Source organism: Lithobates pipiens, unplaced genomic scaffold, assembly GCF_037356315.1.
Source record: "Lithobates pipiens isolate NorthernLeopardFrog02 unplaced genomic scaffold, aLitPip1_a1.2 Scaffold_8, whole genome shotgun sequence".
Taxonomy (NCBI): domain Eukaryota; kingdom Metazoa; phylum Chordata; class Amphibia; order Anura; family Ranidae; genus Lithobates; species Lithobates pipiens.
The window spans coordinates 468368303-468388590 of NW_027507903.1; the positions used below are offsets into that span (position 1 = coordinate 468368303).

Genomic DNA, 20288 nt, shown 5'->3' on the forward strand with positions numbered 1-20288 from the left:
ATGGGCCAGGACAGGTACTCGGGTACTCTGATGGCCCGGGACAGGTACTCGGGTACTCAGATGAACTGTGACAGGTACTCGGATACTCAGATGGGCTGGGACAGGTACTTGGGTACTCAGATGAACTGTGACAGGTACTCGGGTACTCAGATGGGCTGGGACAGGTACTCAGGTACTCAGATGGGCTGTGACAGGTACTCAAATACTCTGATGGGCTGTGACAGGTACTCTGATGGACTGTGATTGACAGGTACTATGAGGGGTGGTGACAGGTCCTCTTTATTGGGGGGGGGCAATCAGTATGATTGGTGCACACTGTATGCCGTAACGAGATGTTACCGCAATCTCCTCCTCACACACGATCGGCGTGTGAGGAGGAGAACCCGGTAACATCTCGTTACCGCGGTTTGTTTACATTTTAGTGATCGGCTGTGAAAGGATCACAGCCGATCACGTGGGTAAACAGCCAGCCAATGGCTGTTTACCAGCGTCGGTGACGAGCAGTGTTCCCGGGGAACACGCCGCCACCGACGTGCACACGCAGCGCGCTCGCGATCGCGCGCATGCGCCGTGCACAGTCGGGGTGTGACCATCTGTGATCGGCCGTGACTTCATCACGGCCGATCATGTGGCAAACAGCCATAACCAATGGCTGTTCACCCCCTTTGGTGGCGAGCGGTGTCTCCGTGACACGCCACCACCGAAGAAACAGGGGTGCACGCGCGCGCACGATCGCATTTTACAGCTGGCGGTCAGCATCTAGTTAAAAAATGAGGGTGTGAAGCAATGGATCTGAAATTGGATCAGCTTTTCAGTGAAAAGATGAGCCCATACTGTAGGGTACGATGACTCTGGTTAGACAAACAAGAAGGGACATCAAAATTGCCCCAGGTAAACACAGGGGGGGGTGTATCAATAAGAGTGCTGCACCAACAATTTAGTAATCCAAGAGAATTTATTTGATAGAAGGTAAAAAACAACCAATACATTTTGGGATGCTATACATTTTCCTCTGGCTTCTGCACTGCAGCTTACACCTGTATTTGCAGATGTGTGCAGACGAAACCCCTTGTTTATAATGTGAATAGTTAGGGTCAATTCAGTTTGTTGCAAGCTGGCTGGTAAGTGGGCTGGGAATATTTATTTATTTTTTGACATGCATCGCCCTTCCATGTGTGCCTTGCTGTAAAGGCCAGTTATAGGTTGGGGTGATAGACTTTGTGTGTATAAGCTATAAGTTGTCCCCCTTCATTGGAGCTTAAACTGCTTGTTTGAATGAACTGTTATACTCGTGTGGGTTTATAGAAGGTTAATTCAATTCAGGAAAGAAACTGGCTTCAGCAGCTGACTGTGTAGGAGGGTTCTACACAACCAGCTGAAGAGGCATGCATTTGGAACAAAATAGCCAGTTTATTCCTGAAATGAATTAACCTTCTATTAACCTATATGAGTCCAAAATTCCATTCAAACGAGGAGTTAAAGTCTTGATTAAGGGGGAATCTTATAGCACCCGAGATGCATTGGCCCGTCATGTTTGGATTCATATCCAAAAAATATAGGACTGCTAAACCTTTGGTGTGATGGTCTTGTTTTCCCTACGTTGTTAATGACACCCCCAGATCGGTTCCCAGATCGCAGTGCGAACTGTGAATTCGCTCAGGAATCAGATCGCATAGATGAGAGCACCCATGCGATCCGATTTCAGAGCAGGACAAAAAAAGTCCATGCACTATTTTCGTGTGAATCCAATCGCATTGCACAGACATCGCATGCGATCGGCACCACAGTACGGGTGCAAATCACATGCAATGTCTGTGTTCGCACTAGCGTGAACCTGGGCTCAGGATTCGTCTTCTCTCTATGGGTCGAATGACGATTTGCCAGGGGTCACCGAATCCTGGGCTGTTCCTGAAGCCCACACCGCTCTCCCAGCCTTTTTGCGGCCACCCAGCAGGGCTATCCCTGGAGCCTGTGGCCGTCCAGCCAGGCTGTTCCTGGGGCCCGCGGCCCCCCACTCATCTCTTTGCAAGCGTTCAGTTCACGGCATGGCTGGGGGGCAGAGACTAGAGGTCAGCTGACTGGTGAGGAATGTGAAGTGGGAGGGGCTGGAGGAGACCCAATCTCCTGATTTCCGCATAGGTGTCACTGCTACGGGACACCACAAAGTCGGAGACACAGTGAGTAATTCTACATGTGATTATAGTTGCCATTAACCACTTTCCGACAGCCTCATGCAGATATACTGCAGTAAAAAGGCATGTACAGGCACGTACATACCTGTACATTTGTCATTTAAGAGGCGCCTGCCGGGAGCTCAGTGAGCGTGATCGCGGGTCCCGCCGGACTCGATGTCCGCGGGGATACCTGCGATCATCTCACGGTGAGGAAGAACAGGGAAATGCTTGTTTACATTAGCATTTCCTCATTCTTCCTCACCGTGAGACGATCGCAGGTATCCCCGCGGACTTCTGCCTAATGACACTGATCATAGTTCCCTGTAATCGGGAGCGGTGATCAGTGTCGTGTCACACATAGCCCCTCCCCACCACTGTTAGAATACCTCCCTAGGACATACTTAACCCTTACAGCGCCACCTAGTGGTTACCCCCTTCACTGCCAGTCACATTTACACAGTAATCAGTGCATTTTTAATTGCACTGATTGTTGTATAAATGTTACTAGCAAAAAAAAAAAAATATTAATAAAAATGCCATAAAACTATCCCCTATTTTGTAGACGCTATTTTTGCGCAAACCAATTAATAAAAGCTTATTGTGTTTTTTTAACCAAAAATATGTAGAAGAATAAGTATGGGCCTAAATTGAGGAAAAAACATTTTTTTTAAATATTTTTGGGGGATATTTATTATAGCAAAAAGTAAAAAATAATGTGTTTTTTTCAAAATTGTCGCTATTTTTTTTGTTTATAGCTCAAAAAATAAAAACCGCAGAGGTGATCAAATACCACCAAAAGAAAGCTCTATTTGTGGGGAAAAAAAGGACGTACATTTTTTTGGGAGCCATGTCGCATGACCGTGCAATTGTCAGTTAAAGCAACGCAGTCTTTGTCCATCCGAATGGTCCGGGGCTTAAGTGGTTAAAATACTTTTTTAATATTTTTTTTTATATATATATATATATAGTTTTATATATATATATATATATATATATATATATATATATATATATATATATATATATATTATATATTTTTTTTACAATATTATTTTTTAGGAGTCTGCTGGGGGCCTTTGGTGAGATACCAGGGGTAGAAAACAGACCTCTGATGTGCCACCTGTGAGACAGAAAAGGGAGATTGAGGACACAGACACAATGTAATGGGAGCGCTAAATGTCCATGGGTTAGGGGCACAAATTACTTGTCTTGCCTTGGGTGCCGACAACCCAGGCTACGAAAATAATTTTACTGTTAGGGGTCCCCACAACTTGGGAAATTTTATCAAGGGATCACGGCACTTGGAGGTTGAGAACCACTGGTCTATGTCCTCCTGAAATGCATTGTCCCTCACATTGTTATAAAAACAGACACTTCAGAGAAACCCTTGTTTCCTGTCCTTTTTATGGTATGCTTTGGACTATCAAAGATAAGCTTCAAGTCAACCCAATGAATAGGAAGGGTATAGTGTAGTTACCACTATTGCATGGCAGACATGCAAAGGCATGAGATGGGCTTCCCACTTTCCTGTTTAACCATATGCAGACCAGGCCATACCCAAAAGGCGACTACAGCGCGGTCGGCCTATTCTGGAATGGCGTCTATGGACGTCCTCACAGAATCTTGCTCCCGCGCGCATCTGTGACCGCCAAGCCCAGAAGACCCGGCGCATCACTGATCATGGTAAATGGCCGCTGATAGCGGCCGTTTACCACGTGATTGCTCTATCAAATGACAGAGTGATCACAACAAAAGACCGGCGTCACGTCCAGTTCTCCCTCCCCTCTCTGTACCGATTGGTACAGTGTGAGGGGAGAGGGGGAGAGATTGTTTGCAGCAGTGCTGTAGGCTGGATGTGTAGTGCCCATTCCAGCAATTCCACTCTGCAATACTCTGCCCATACTCTGACTCTGCCAATACCCTGAAATACTCTACCGTACCCTGCAATACTCTGCCATACGCTGCCATACCCTGTAATACTCTGCCATACCGTGCAATACTCTGCCATACCCTGCAATACTCTGCCATACCCTGCCATACTCTGCCATACCCTGCAATACTCTGCCATACCCTGCAATATCCTGCAATACCCTGCCATACCCTGCAATACCCTGCAATATTCTGCAATACTCTGCCATACCCTACAATACTCTGCAATACTCTGCCATACCCTGCAATACTCTGCCATACCCTGCCATACTCTGCCATACCCTGCAATACTCTGCCATACCCTGCAATACCCTGCAATACCCTGCAATACCCTGCAATACTCTGCAATACTCTGCCATACCCTACAATACTCTGCAATACTCTTCCATACCCTGCAATACTCTACCATATCCTGCAATACTCTGCCACACCCTGCAATACTCTGCTATACCCTGAAATACCTTGCAAAGCTCTGCCATGCCCTGCAATACTCTGCAATACTCTTTAATATCCTGAAATACTCTGCAATACTCTGCCATACCCTGCAATACTCTGCCATACCTTGCAATACTCATCCATACTCTGCAATACTAATTCCTACTCTGCCATACTCTGCAATACTCATCCATACTCTGCAATACTCATCCATCCATACTCAGCCATACCCAGCTATACTCAGCCATACCCAGCCATCCCACCCACACTCAGCCATCCCACTCACACTCAGCATACCCATCCATATCCAACCATCCACATCCACGGCTCATCCATGCCACGTCAGTTCGCATCCATACTACTACAGTGCTTCAAAGTGTAATTATATAATCAAATTAGACTTGTAATTTATGCCCCTAGTGCACGCCTGCTGGTGCTCCCTGCACGCTGGGCCTCTGTATGTGGCCACGCTGTGTAAAAGTCTCACACATGTAGTATTGCCATAATCAGGAGGAGTGTCATTTGTGGTATGCATATGCTGTGTGTGAGAAATAACCTGATAATATGACAATTTTGTTTAAAAAAAAAAAAAAGAAAATAACTTAATTTTGCAAAGAAATGTGGGAAAAAAAATTACAAAACCTCACCATGCCTCTTTCTAAATATCTTGGAATGTCTATTTTCCAAAATGGGTTCTTTTGGGGGGTATTTGTACTTTCCTGGCATGTTAGGGTCTCAAGAAATGAAATAGGCCTTCAGTACTTCAGGTGAGATACATTTTCTGAGATTGGCACCATAGCTTGTGAACGCTATAACTTTCTCACCGACCAAATAATATACACTGATTTTGATTATTTTCACCAAAGATATGCAGTAGCATAAATTTTAACAGAAACAAAGACTTTTTTTTTCAGTATTTTTTGATTTGTAGCGCAAATAATAAAAATCCCAGCGGTGATTAAATACCACCAAAAGAAAGCTCTATTTGTGTGAAAAAAAGGACAACAATTTCATATGGGTACAGTGTTGCATGACTGAGTAAAAGTGTGAGAGCACCGAAAGCTGAAAATTGGTCTGGTTAGGAAGGGGGTTTAAGTGCCCAGTGGTCAAGTGGTTAAAACATTGTAGGTAAACTTGATGGGCACAGTTTCTCCGAAAATAAGACCTAGCGTGATTGTCGGTGATGGCCCTACCCCCTAAATAACCCTAGCTAAAGTCCTTGTAGGTCTTATTTTCAGGATAGGGCTTATTTTGGGGGAAAACAGGGTAGGGCTTATTTGGGGGGGGGGGGTAGGGCTTATATTGCAGCCATCACCGACAATCACGCTAGGTCTTATTTTTGGAGAAACAGTATAGGAAATAAAATGGCTCAATCTGACTTGCTGCTGCTTCTAATGCACATTGGGATGTGTGCAATTAAATCAATTAAATCAAAATAAGCAATTTCTGTACAAAAGAGGAGGTTGTTCAACAGTGTGAGGCTGAAGATATGGCTGGAGTTCCCCTTTAAGCTATTCAACCTTTCAGTTTATCTATTCTGTGGTGTCAAAGGAGACAGATTATGCAGGCAGGAAAGCCATACTTCATATATAACATGGACATGTTCTTTTTTATGTTCAGTAAACTACCTTCAACCCCTGAGTCAAGTACGATATTAAACAGAGACTTGACTCAGCTATACACAAGGGAAAGTACATTGCTAATGAGCAGACGCAGGGGGATCTCTAGGTGTCTTGGCTGTGTGCTTGATATACGGTCCATTGAATTGGGAGGATGTCAAGGAAACATACTGTACATTGATGGGGAGGGGGTGCCTAAAAATATGACAGCCAATCCATTTACACGGGGAGGCCTTGGTGCACTTAACTGCAAACATAATCAGTAACTCCTGTGCTTTGGTCTTCATTCCGCCTGTTATCCGAGTTTATTGTCAGGAATACAAACACTCTCTGAGCGTGATTGGCTCCCCTGGGATTTGTTTCATGTTTGAAAGCAACTTATCAAGGGTATCAAAAGGATAAAAAAAAAAAAGCTTTTAATTACTCAAATTGCTGCAGAAATGAAACGCGGTGATTGCCTGAATGATTTCCTAGGTCTGTATTTATCAACACTTGTTGCCTGTTTTACCATGTGCGTAAAGAGTCAAAGGATTTCATTTGTAAAAAAAACATGATTTGAGGTAGTGATGTCTTATTTTAACCACTTCAGCCCCAGAAGAATTTACCCCTTCCCTGACCAGGCCATTTTTTGCGATACAGCACTGTGTCGCTTTAACTGACAATTGCGCGGTCGTGCGACATTGTACCCAACGTTGTACCCAACGTTGTAGCACACGACGTTGTACCACAACATTTTGTGCACAAAAAAAAAAGCGACTACCCTGTTTCCCAAAAAAAATAAGACCTAGCGTGATTGTCGGTGAAGGCTGCAATATAAGCCCTACCCCCCCCCCCCAAATAAGCTTGTAGGTCTTATTTTCAGGGTAGGGCTTATTTTTGGGGGAAACAGGGTAGGGCTTATTTGGGGGGTAGGGCTTATATTGCAGCCATCAAACGACAATTTTGAAAAAAAAATTATTATTTTTTTACTTTTTGCTATAATAAATATCCCCAAATAATATATAAAAAAGTAATTTCTTTCTCAGGTTAGGCCGATATATATTCTTCTACATATTTTTGGTAAAAAAAATTGCAATAAGCGTATATTGAATGGTTTTCGCAAAAGTTATAGCGTCTACAAAATAGGGGATAGATTTATAGCATTTCTATTATTAGTTTCTTTTTATTAGTAATGGTGGCGATCTGTGATTTTTATCGTGACTGCAACATTATGGCGGACACATCGGACACTTTTGAGACTATTTTGGGACCATTGTCATTTATACAGCAATCGGTGCTATAAAAATGCATTGATTACTGTATAAAAGACACTGGCAGGGAAGGGGGATAAACACTAGGGGGTGATCAAGGGATTAAGTGTGTCCTAGGGAGTGATTCTAACTGTGGGGGCTACCACCGACATGACAGCGATCACTGCTCCCGATGACAGGGATTAGTAGATCTCTGTCATGTCACTAGGCAGAACGGGGAAATTCCTTGTTTACATAGGCATCTCCCCGTTCTGCTGCTCCGTGACACAATCGCGGGACACCGGTGGACATCAAGTCCGTGGGACCCGCGTGCGCAGTCATGGAGAACACGGTGGGCGTGCGCAGGGGTACGTACAGGCACGCCCATTTGCACAGCCGTGCCATCGTATATCAGTGTGCACTGGTCGGCAAGCGGTTAAGGCTGAACTCCAGGCAAGCAGCCAAATGCATACTTGAAATATGTACACTATATTGCTTTCATTTAGAAAAAAATTATTTAATGATGTATTCATGAATACAGAGCTGTATTAATATGTGTCTTTTATACCTGCCTGGGGTTCAGCTTTAAATGAAAGTGATTCAAATTAAAGTAATAGTTTAGGTGACGCTTCACTTTTATCCTGTTTGAAATGATAACATGATGTACCATAGCAACTCTTACCTTTAATGGCAGGACTTCCTTTTATTACCTTATTCTGTGCTGGACCCGCACATTTACAGGTGTATGCAAACAAATCACATGGCAGTATTATGGTAAAGCAGTTTTTTTTCTGATTTTCTAAATTACAATTGCTGTTCCACAAATTTCATGGTAATATATTGGTTTATACAGCATTTCCGACCAGTTAGCACAGCTCGTATGTATAATGAGCAAACATTTTAAAAACTCTCAAGACTTTCATAGAAAGACCCATTCACCCCATAACAATTTTAAAAATGAAAAATGATCTGTCATCACAGAATTAGCCGTTATAGGGCCTTATGCACAATTTTGCACTTTTTATTGGCGACAACTTCAAACCAATTCAAAAATGTACTGCCAAAAAAATGTTGTATGTATGTTTTAATTGTATATAACCAATTAGACCTATCTATCTATCTTTGTTACAAGTTGGTGGAAAAGACCCCACAGGGTCAAAACACATTACTGATTGCTTTGATTTTTTTTATTGGTGCTCTTTTTTATAAATTTTTATAAATGTGAACATTTTATAATAAGGCCATGGCTGAGTTGATCATTGTGCTTGGCTGAATACCTGTGGATGGAGACCATTGAACATGCACTCTGGGGGCTTTATGAAGGGATCCTGAGCTGGAGGTGAGCTGAGTTTTACCTTTAAAGTCAACTGTTGTTGTTTTTTTTTTTTTGCCCATGTAGGGAAAAATAAAAGAGTCATACACTTTACATCCAAATATTTGATAATACTTGACCATCATACCTATATGAGCTCATGGGGTATCCCATTCCGCAACCAATGGGCATTAATATAGAGTCGTCGTCCCCCCACCCCCCATTTTGTGGATATAATAGCCTCCATTCTTCTGGAAAGGTTTTGTACAAAATGTTGGAAGGTGTCTAAAGGCCATTCAGCCAAAAGAGCATTTGTGAGGGCAGGTACTGTTTTTGGATGAGAAGACCTAGCTTGCAATTAGTGTTCCAATTCATCTTAAAAGTGTTCCATAGGATTGAGGTCAAGGTTCTAGGCAAGCACTCAAGTTCCTCTACACCAAACTCATCAAACCATGTGTTGATGGAGCTAGATGCAGTCATACTGCAACAGAAAGGGGCCTTCCCCAAACTATTGCTACATGTTTGGAAATGCACAATTGTCTAAAATATATTTACACACTATAGCATTAACAGTACCCTTCACTGCAAACACAAGAACCCAATAATTTTGAGATTGTCTTTTACCTTTGACCATACAGTGTAGCTATCATGGTGAGTTGTACACAACGCCCCCTTCGCCCAAAGTCCTCACCGTTTCATTCTTCCCTGCCTATCCATTCATTCCATGGGACTGGGGCGAGAAAGACCTGTGTAAGCTCCAGACTGACTTGTTAGAGCTTACACAGGACTATGTATTCTTTCTCCAGCCCCATATGACAGCGCTGAGCAAACCATAAGGAACATAGCACTCTTACATGGAGGAGGAGGAGAGTAAGTCTTGCTTACCTATAACCAAAAGTTCCATCCCCTGGGAGAGAAAAGGTACATGTTGCTGTAGGGGTGGGGGATTAAGTTATCCTTTTCTTTTTCTGTGTATTGGAAAGTAAAGGTTCCTTTTAAAAGAAACATGTCACTACAAAGAATGTTGTCAGCTGGAATGTGACAGTTGAATTAGATTAGAATTAGATTAAACTTCTGATTGAGCAAATTAATATTTCACGGTCATACCAAATTTATTCTGGGTGCAGCCACATTGAATGTTTTGCTTTGTTGATTATTAAAATAACTTTATTGTTAAAGATGTATATTTTTCTAATAAAATCTATTTAAATATTTTAAATAGATTTCGGCTCAAGCAGTGTGTATTCGGGGGGTGGGTTAGGTTGGGAATCCGGGGTTAGATAAAGGGAAAGGCTACAATAACTTTAATGTTGTGTATAGCTCTTTTCTTGTGGTAGTGATGATGGTTTCTGAGAGCTGTGAATATTTTTGTTAATTTTGTGGTTGAAAATTTAATAAAAATAATTAAATTAAATTATATATATATATATATATATATATATATATATATATATATATATATATATACATATATATATATATATATATTATATGTGACTGTCTAATTCAGTTGTTGTACGGTACCAGTAAAGTCCACCATAGCCCCCCCCCCCCCTTAATTTTTTCCTTCATATTGAATGTTTATCTCCAGTGTCCAAAGCTCCGAGTCTGTCAGAACTTCTCCTTTTCCACGGTTGATGAATTGTTAGAGGAGTGTGAAAGATTTATTTTAATCTGAATACATACTGCATATATAGAAAAAAAAGACAATAGATTTTGTTCAACAGTAATGCAATAAGTGCTGTATAATGATGAACATTAGATCAGAACAAGCTGCATGCTGAGGATTTTCTAGAACATTCCTCCTTTGTCTCCACCACTTAAAACACTTTATAGATCTCACCAAACGTTCTGCACTTTACAAAGTACACTTGGCCTGTATTATGCAGTGCATTCAGCAGAGCACTTAGGGAACCAGTTTCAGGTCAGACAGAAAGCTGTGCCGGGCAGAGTGCTTCCAAGTTACTGGAAGGACTGACAGACGTGTAGATGGATACCAATTACTTTCAATGGGCTGATGAAATTGAGGGATTCGGTCAAACACCAGACGTAGCTCAGGAATCCAGATGAATGCAACGTTTACAATATCTAAAGCAAATTGCGCAGGCCATCCAGAAACAAATATGGGCAGTCAAGAGAAGATTCCAAGCCAAAATCCTGCCAAAACCTTTGCAATTGGGACAGAAAGTGATTAGAAATCTCTCCTTTTTTTTTTCTCCTTTTTTTGTTTTTGTTTTTTGTGTGTTGGTTAGTTTTTGTATGTTTGTGTATATGCAGTTAATATTTGTAGATGTGTATATGCTTTTTTTTTAAACTCTTTATTTTTTTTCGTTGTTTTCACCAATACAAAACAACCGTTGAAAAAAAAAAACAATAATATTTATACATACATCAACATATAATAACTTTTTTTACAAAAAGATGTGTATATGCTAATTATGTTATATAGATGATATATGCAAGGAAAAAAAAAAAGAAAAATTTCAGAACTTGCCTTGGACTGACCACATATATGGTTTTAGAAATAAGGAAATTATGTATTAGTTTAAGCCCTTGTACACACGGTCGGACATTCCAACAACAAAATCCGTCGGATTGTGTCCGAAACTGGTGCATACACACGGTCGGACAAAGTTGTCGGAAAATTTGATCGTTCGGAACATGATGACGTTATTTAGTTACGACAGGTCTACGTTCAGGCTAGTAGCCAATAGCTTTGGTCTAGGAATTTGATCTGAGCATGCGTGACACTTTGTCCGATCGGAACTCTCTACAAACCATATGTTTTCGGAAAATGTTTATATCCAGCTCTCAAACTTTGTTGGTCGGACATTCTGACGGAAAAAGTCAGATGAAGCCCACACATGGTCGGATTATCCGACATCACGGTCCGATCGGACATTTTCCGTGGGTTTGTCCGACTGTGTGTACAAGGGCTAATAATGAGATAAGGATTCGATTTTCCAACAAAAATGTATTTTGGTCTGTAAATGATGAAATTATATAATAAAGAAATATAAAGAAAAAAAAAGAAATCTCTCCTACAGGAAACAAATTTCAACATAGTAGGAAAAGATTACGACTTCTGCCTGTTTTACTATTGCTCTCTGTATCATAAATTCCTGATAACAACCCTACCTTCATTTCTTTGTATGGATGTCACAGGGACAGGAAGTAAGGAAAAATATCCCGAGTTGGGTCACAGACAGAAATAAAAACGTTTTATTTTTATTTATTTTTTTTATTTTTTTTACACAGTACAACCATTTTGCTGTGCACCCACCTTTAGGCTTTTTCCATTAGTAGTCTGTACTGTATGGTTTTCTTTGATTTAGAGTTAAAAACCTGGCAAAAATTGGCTGGAGTTTAGCTTTCATCTCTACTGCTCACAGATCTGTCCCATGTTACAATACATTTATTAATGGAAGATTTACCTGAAAGTAAATTGTTGGCATGCCTTTCACATTGTTTACATGCATTTACATTTCCCTCTACTGGCTCCTTTTATACAGTGCTGAAATTACAGGATAAGCCACCTAGAGACTCCATGGTCTTTAGTCCATCTTAGCATACTGATTGAATTCTGTGGAAAGGAACAGTAACACACAATATCCATGTAGTACAACTAAGAGCCTACTCTAGTGTGGTTCTCTTTTGTTTCTATAGCTCCTTGTACTTGTTTGGATGTCCTTGTTCCATGTTCACCTCACCTCACGCAGTAAATTAGGCTCTAAAAGCAAGCAAAGAAGAAAAGTAAAAAAAAAAAGAAAGAAAAGAAAAAAAAAAGAATTAAAGAAGGGGAAGAAATGTAGAAGAAAAGTAAAACAAGCAAAAAAGGGAAAAAAAAAGAAAAGTAAAGAAGAAATGTAAAATAAGCTTGTAATGAAAATGAAGTTTCCCCACATTTTTTACATGCATTTACAATTCCCTCTACTGGCTCCTTATATACAGTGCTGAATTTACAGGGTAAGCCACCTAGAGACTCCATGGTCTTTAGTCCATCCTAGGATACTGATTGAATTCTGAGGAAAGAAACAGTAACGCACAATATCCATGTAGTACAGCTAAGAGCCTACTCTAATGTGGTTTTCTTTTGTTTCTATACTATATCTCCTTATACTTGTTTGGATGTCCTTGTTCCATGTTCACCTCACCTCATGCAGTAAATTAGGCTCTAAAAGCAAGCAAAGAAGAAAAGTAAAAAAAAGAAAGAAAAGAAAAAAAAAAACAATTAAAGAAGGGGAAGAAAAAGTAGAAGTAAAACAAGCAAAAAAGTTAAAAAAAGAGGTAAGAAGAAATGTAAAAGAAGCTTGTAATGAAAATGAAGTTTCCCCACATTTTTTACATGCATTTATATTTCCAACTACTGGATCCTTTTATACAGTGCTGAAATTAACGGGTAAGCCACCTAGAGACTCCATGGTCTTTAGTCTATCCTAGGATACTGATTGAATTCTGAGGAAAGAAACAGTAATGCACAATATCCATGTAGTACAACTAAGAGCCTACTTTAGTGTGGTTTTCTTTTGTTTCTATACTATATCTCCTTATACTTGTTTGGATGTCCTTGTTCCATGTTCACCTCACACAGTAAATTAGGCTCGAAAAGCAAGCAAACAAGAAAAGTAAAAAAGAAAGAAAAGAAAAAAAAGAATTAAAGAAGAGGAAGAAAAAGTATAAGAAAAATAAAACAAGCAAAAAAGTAAAAAAAAATAAAAATAAAAAAAAGTAAAGTAAAGAAGAAATGTAAAAGAAGCTTGTAATGAAAATGAAGTTTCCCCATGGACATACATAAACTGTATATGGAAACACACTAGCAGTGACACACACAAATACCATTATGTAGTTTATTCTTTCACACAATGCATATAATATTATATAAATGGGTGTAACTACAAATCATAGGGCCCCAAAGGAAAACGTTGATGGGACCCTAGGGTAACTCTGTCTGTAGTATCTGCAGCAGCATTGACAACTGTGACAATACGTGTCCAGACATCCCAACCTGCAAAAACTAATTTCAGGGAGGTGACGCAATGTGACCCTCCCCTTCCCCCGACATGTTAATAGATGTGCGAACATTTTCTGTGTGTGTGTATAATGTCACTCACATGCAGCTTACATGCAGATGGTCAGAGACTGAGGACATGATACAGGAGATGGTCAGAGACCGCAGACATGATACAAGAGATGGTCAGAGACTGCAGACATGATACAGGAGATGGTCAGAGACTGCAGACATGATACAAGAGATGGTCAGAGATTGCAGACATGATACAGGAGATGGTCAGAGACTGCAGACATGATATAAGAGATGGTAAGAGACTGCAGACATGATACAGGAGATGGTCAGAGACTGCAGAGATGATACAAGAGATGGTCAGAGACTGCAGACATGATGCAAGAGATGCTCAGAGACTGCAGACATGATACAAGAGATGCTCAGAGACTGCAGATATTATACAGAATATGGTCAGAGACTTCAGACATGATACAGGAGATGCTCAGAGACTGCAGACATGATATAAGAGATGGTCAGAGATTGCAGACATGATATAAGAGATGCTCAGAGACTGCAGACATGATACAAGAGATGGTCAGAGACTGCAGACATGATACAAGAGATGGTCAGAGACTGCAGACATGATACAGGGGGTGGTCATAGACTGCAGACATAACACAAGAGATGTAACCCCCCTGTGCAATCCCCCTAATGTAACACCCCCTCTGTGCAATCCCCCCCTGTGCAATCCCCCTAATGTAACCCTCCTCCCACGCAATCCCCCTAATGTAACCCCCCTGTATATATGTCCCCTCCCTACATTCACAGACCTCAGTTTAGCGCACTCTGTCCACATAGATGTTCCTCCTCCTCCTAGGCTCCTCCTCCTGATGTGGATGTACTGTCAGTGTGGAAGAGGAGCCTAGACTCCATCTGTCTGAAGAGTGTAATTGTTGTCATAGGCAGCCGACAACGGCGATTGCAGTACCAGTTCCCAGAGGACATGGGGGCACCGTGCACTGGGCTATAGCACTCTGGACGGAGCTGTCTGCCTCACAACACAATTCTTACTCCTCCTCCCTCCCCGAACATCGCAGGGAGTGAAGGAGATACCGAAGTGTGCAGGGGAAGAGCCGCGGCACCTCTCTCAATCCAGCGAGATCCCCCTGAGTGACAGGCTCAGCCGGGAGATTGCCTGGCACTCACGGGTGTCCGGGAGCCCGCAGTCAAATGTGGGAGACTCCCGCAAGTCGCGGGAGACTTGTGATTTCTGCGTGTCATTGTCTTAGCATAAAGAATAGCTAAATCAAGGAGAGGCAGCAGGAGAGGCGTCAGCATAGTCAGTGCATTTATAGGGACAAGGATTTTGGATAAAAGTTATAGTTGAAGTAGCAATAATATTAAAGGGGTTGTAAAGGTTCATTTTTTGTTTTCTAAATGGGTTCCTTTAAGCTAGTGCATTGTTGGTTCGCTTACCTTTTCTCTCGATTTACCTTCTAAATGTTTTTTTTTCTTTGTTTTCTTTGTCTGAATTTCTTACTTCCTGTTGCTCCTCAGTAAGCTGTTCAGTAAGCTGTTCTGGCTGACTAAACACCGCTCGGAAGATGGTGTGAAGTTTACTGAGGAGGAACAGGAAGTGGGAAATTCAGACAAAGAAAAAAAACATTTAGAAGGGAAATCGAAGGAAAAGGTAAGTGAACCAACAATGTACTAGCTTAAAGGAACCTATTTAGAAAATAAAAAAAGAACCTTTACAACCCCTTTAATAAGAAAAAATAAGAGCCATTTTATATTATAGTTAAACCATTAATGTATATGCACACCATTGCTAACACTAATACAAACTTGTTTTTTGAGAACTGCAAACCTCAGCTGTCCAATAAGATTTTAGCTGAGAAGATCTGTGACTCTGGTGCGTATACAGGGTTTCATTTCAGTCTGTAGAAGACGTTCAGAGGACAGTACATCTAAACTGATGAGACAACTTAGGTCTCATGTGCACTGGGTGTTTTTACAGCTGCTGTTTTGGGCAACAGATGTTTTTTTCTACAGCTGGTAAACTCCCAAGCATGTTATCCTCTGGGGTTTATTTACTAAAGGCAAATCCATTTTTCACTGCAAGTGCACTTGGAAGTGCAGTCGCTGTAGATCTGAGGGGGATATGCAAGGAAAATAAAAAACAGCATTTTAGCTTGCACATGATTGGATGATAACATCAGCAGAGCTTCCACTCATTTCAGAGCTTCCCCTCAGATCTACAGCGACTGCACTTACAAGTGCACTTGCAGTGAAAAATGGATTTGCCTTTAGTAAATCAACTCCTCAGACTTTTATTAGCGTTTTTTTTTGGCATGTATACTGATGAGAAAAAGTATTTAGCAGTTTATATTTACTATATTAATTGCATTTACATGTTCTGTATACTGTAGGTTGACCAAATATAGTGAATGCAGGGTCCTGAACACTTTAAGTCTGGAGTTTGGCTTTAAGACATGGGAGGAAGAGGTGAAAGGAACCACATGCTCTCCATCTAAAATCAATAAAGGATGCCATACATTAAGGTAAAACTATCATCTATTATCTGTAGACATATACTGTATAGAGAAAATGCATGACCGTGACAGACTTAGCTTGATTTAAAAGCCAGTTGAGCCATGGACAAGCCAGGGCTAGGTGAAGAACTCCTTGATAGGGCTCAGATAGCAGTAAAGAGAACCAGCCCTGCCTTCTCCATTTAAAATTGAGAAATCTTTGCATTGGCAGCTCTTCAATGCGTTACTTGTGCATTTGGACCAATTAGATAAATTGGTACGAATGCAGTTCACTACTCCTTTCTCTCTTCTCATAAATAATAGGGTATAATCAGGTGATTTATGGGTAGCCATGGAAAGAGGAGAGGAGAGCGGCGATACTGTGTCAGACTCCTACATCAATACTACACAATGCGGATTTTTGATTGCTATATGCATTGCCAGCACCTGGGCTTCCAAACTGGAGGAGAGCTTTTCTACCTTTGTCTGACCTACCTGGAGCGGTGATATCCCTTTCCCTACACAATGCGGATGGACGAAGCTTATGCTGTGCTGATTGTTCTCTGACAAGAATATCTTAACCACTTTCAGGTCCATTTTGCTGACTTAAGACCAGACCACTTTTTGCAATTCGGCACTGCGTCGCTTTAACTTACAATTGCATGGTCGTGCGATGTGGCTCCCAAACTAAATTGATGTCCTTTTTTTCCCCACAAATAGAGCTTTCTTTTGGTGGTATTTGATCACCCCTGCAGTTTTAATTTTTTGCGCTATAAACAAAAATAGAGCGACAATTTTGAAAAAAAACACATTCTTTTTTACTTTTTGCTATAATAAATATCCCCCATAAATATATAAAAAAACATTTTTTTTTCCTCAGTTTAGGCCGATACGTATTCCTCTACATATTTTTGTTAAAAAAAAAATCGCAATAAGCGATTATTGATTGGTTTGCGCAATATGTATAGCGCTTACAAAATAGGGATAGTTTTATGGCATTTTTACAATTTTTTTTTTACTAGTAATGGCGGTGATCAGCGATTTTTATTGTAACTGCGACATTATGGCGGACACCTCGGACATTTTTGACACATTTTTGGGACCATTGTCATTTATACACCAATCAGTGCTATACAAATGCACTGATTCCTGTGTAAACGACACTGGCAGTTAAGGGGTTAACCAGGGGGTCGCAGTGTAGGGGTTAAGTGTGTCCTAGGGGCATGTTACTAACTGTGGGGGGCTGGGCTGTGTATTAGTGAACACTGATCTCTGCTCCAATCACAGGGAGCAGAGATCAGTGTCACTTGTTGCTAGGCAGAACGGGGAGATGCTGTTTACACCGGCATCTCCCCGTTCAGCCTCCCCGTGAGATAATCACGGGTATTCCCGTGGCAATCGAGTCCACGGGACCCGCGACTGGATTCACGGGGGCCCCGACCGCGCGCGCCGGCAGCGGCGCGCGCGCAATGGCAGGGCGGCAATTACAAATGGGCATACCTGTACGCCAATTTGCCTGTCCGTGCCATTCTGCCGACGTACATCGTCGTGCTCTGGTCGGGAAGTGGTTAAAGTGTCACTAAACCTACAACAGTAAAATCAGTCTGTATATGCAGTAATGCATGCTTGTTATACTCACTGTAAAACCTAAAGTATTAACCCTCTGTATTGCGTAAAAAGGCTGTTTGATGCTGTCTTTTCTGATCCTCCCCTTCTTCCACTGACCCCAATCCATCTGCTGATAGTACCGAGCCTTGGAGGCACTCTGCAAATGCTTTGGTGTCTATTGCTAGAGAGTTGTTTTTTTTGTTTTATTTTTTTAAGAGGCTGCATGTGATCAGCACAGGGCCAATCAGCACTGGCTAGACTGGATCAGGGGTCATGCAGCCTCATAGGACAGAGTAGAATGAAAACTTCTCCTACCTTAACCAGTGCTCGGCCGGACACTGATAGAAGTTCTAAGACTGTTATGTATGTGGATGAGAAAAGGTATTATATTTACTAAATATTTACAGTTTATATTTACTAAAATAATTTCCATGTTCTGTGTACTGCGGGAGACCAGATATAGTGAATGTAGGGTCCTGGGGTTAGTAACACTTGAACAGTGGCTGCATCTGAATGAATACAACCACTGTTCAGCCAAAATTTTTCCATTTGGGTCCTTTCATTTTCAGTTGAAGGATGTTGGGTGGGAGGGGCCATCCATATAGCAAATATCACATTGTGTATTGCCAGCATTGGGAAAATAGAGGGAGAATCCAGGGTTGAAGCGAGAAAGAGGGAGAGGGAGTGTGGGATATTAGCAATATAAGCGGACAGAAAAAGGGTGGGAAGGCATTATTTAAAGTGGTTGTAAACCCTTTACAACCACTTTTTGCTACAGGTAAGCCTATAATTAGATATAAATATAAATAATTATAATTCTGGATATCCCCTAAACCTCCATGTTTTAGGAGATATCCCCTATATCTGCATGTGCCAACGTCATCGGCACATGCGCACTGAAGCAATGGCAGTATGTGCCGTTGCTTCAGTTGGACTGTGCCGTTACCGCATGCACGGGAGTGACGTCATCGCGGCTCCGGCCAATCACAGTGCCGGAGCTCGCGATACTCGGAAGTAACTCCGGGAGCGATGTCGTCAGCTGGAGCGGTGAAGGAGGAAAGCTGCGGAGGCTTCGATCTAAGGTAAGTAGTACATAATGTGCTAGTATGCTATGCCTACTAGCTTATTATGCCTTTAAAAAAGCACAGAGATTAGGACTTTATGGGTGCAAATAAATTGAAGAGATATCAAATATAATGTGTAAAACGTTCCTTTATTTTGAAAAACAAGATAAAAATTCATTCATTAGAAAAACGTTTCTAATGAATGAATTTTTATCTTGTTTTTCAAAATAAAGAAATGTTTTATACATTATACTTGAAATCTCTTTAAATTTATTTGCACCCATAAAGTCCCAATCTCTGTGCTTATGTATTACCTAATTCTAGGATGTGGTGCCAAAAACAAATTGGTATGCTCGTGTACATAATAATCTGCTTATTATGCCTTTGTCTTGCAGGTTTTTATTTTTTATTTTGTTAGTTTTATTTTTGGGTTTACAACCACTTTAATAAAAAGGGATGTAGGTGTTAGAGCAGGGGTCTCAAACTGGCGGCCTTCCAGCTGTTGCAAAACTACAAGTCCCATGAGGCATTGCAAGGCTGGTAGTTACAAGCATGACTCCCACAGGCAGAGGCATGATGGGACTCATAGTTTTGCAACAGCTGGAGGGTTGCCAGTTTGATATCCCTGTGTTAGAGGGAAAGAAAGAGAAAGAAGGAACACTGTGAAAGAGAAAATAAAAGGTAAAGGCAGTGAGGAAGGGGGAAAGAAAGGGGAAGATAAGAGAGAAAGGAATAGATAAAATGATAAAAAACAGAGAATAAAAAGGAAAGAGACAGATAAAAAAAGAAGAGAACAGGATAGACATGGAGGAAAAGCAGGATGGGGAGAGAGCAGGAAAAAGAGAGAGAGAGTTACTAAGTTAAATCACTAGATGGACAAAGATGCACAAACAAGTTGTCATCATAAGTGCTTCCCAAGAATAAGATGGATGAACTGCACCTACCAGGCATGTACTGGCCATCGGGACTACCGGGAGTTTCCCGGTGGGCCGATGGCTCAGTGGGCCAGTTTCAGAGACAGGGGAGGAGAGAGAGATACACAGCGCCAATTGTAGCATTAAAACACCTTTTATTCCACTTAAAGAACGTTACTGACAAAGTTGTAGGGTGAAAGGCATTAAGACACTGTGCAAGAGTCCAGGCTTGTCATCGATCTGAATTAGGAGCCTCCACCGGGAACCGATCGGGCCAGTAGATAGAGCATCGGTGTGTGCTACTACTTCCTGGTGGCGGAGGAATGATGGCCTGAAGGATGCGTCACCTCCCACAACTTGCATCATTTCCGGCTGATAACATCACGTCCGCCCCATCATGTGTTCCACCGCTACCAGAAAGTAGTAGTACACACCAATGCTCTGCATCTACTGGCTCGATCGGTTCCCGGT

At 41.4% G+C, this 20288-nt stretch overlaps 1 protein-coding gene across 1 annotated transcript in view; it reads right to left on the reverse strand.

Annotated features, from left to right (window-relative positions):
• Positions 1 to 11111: 11111 nt before the first annotated feature.
• Positions 11112 to 20288, reverse strand: part of LOC143960225 (potassium voltage-gated channel subfamily A member 1) — a 104499-nt gene continuing 95322 nt past the window's right edge. Inside the window, exon 3 of the transcript XR_013270286.1 lies at positions 11112 to 12428. The gene's annotated coding sequence lies outside the window, so the exon portion shown is untranslated. The remainder of the gene's footprint in view (positions 12429 to 20288) is intronic.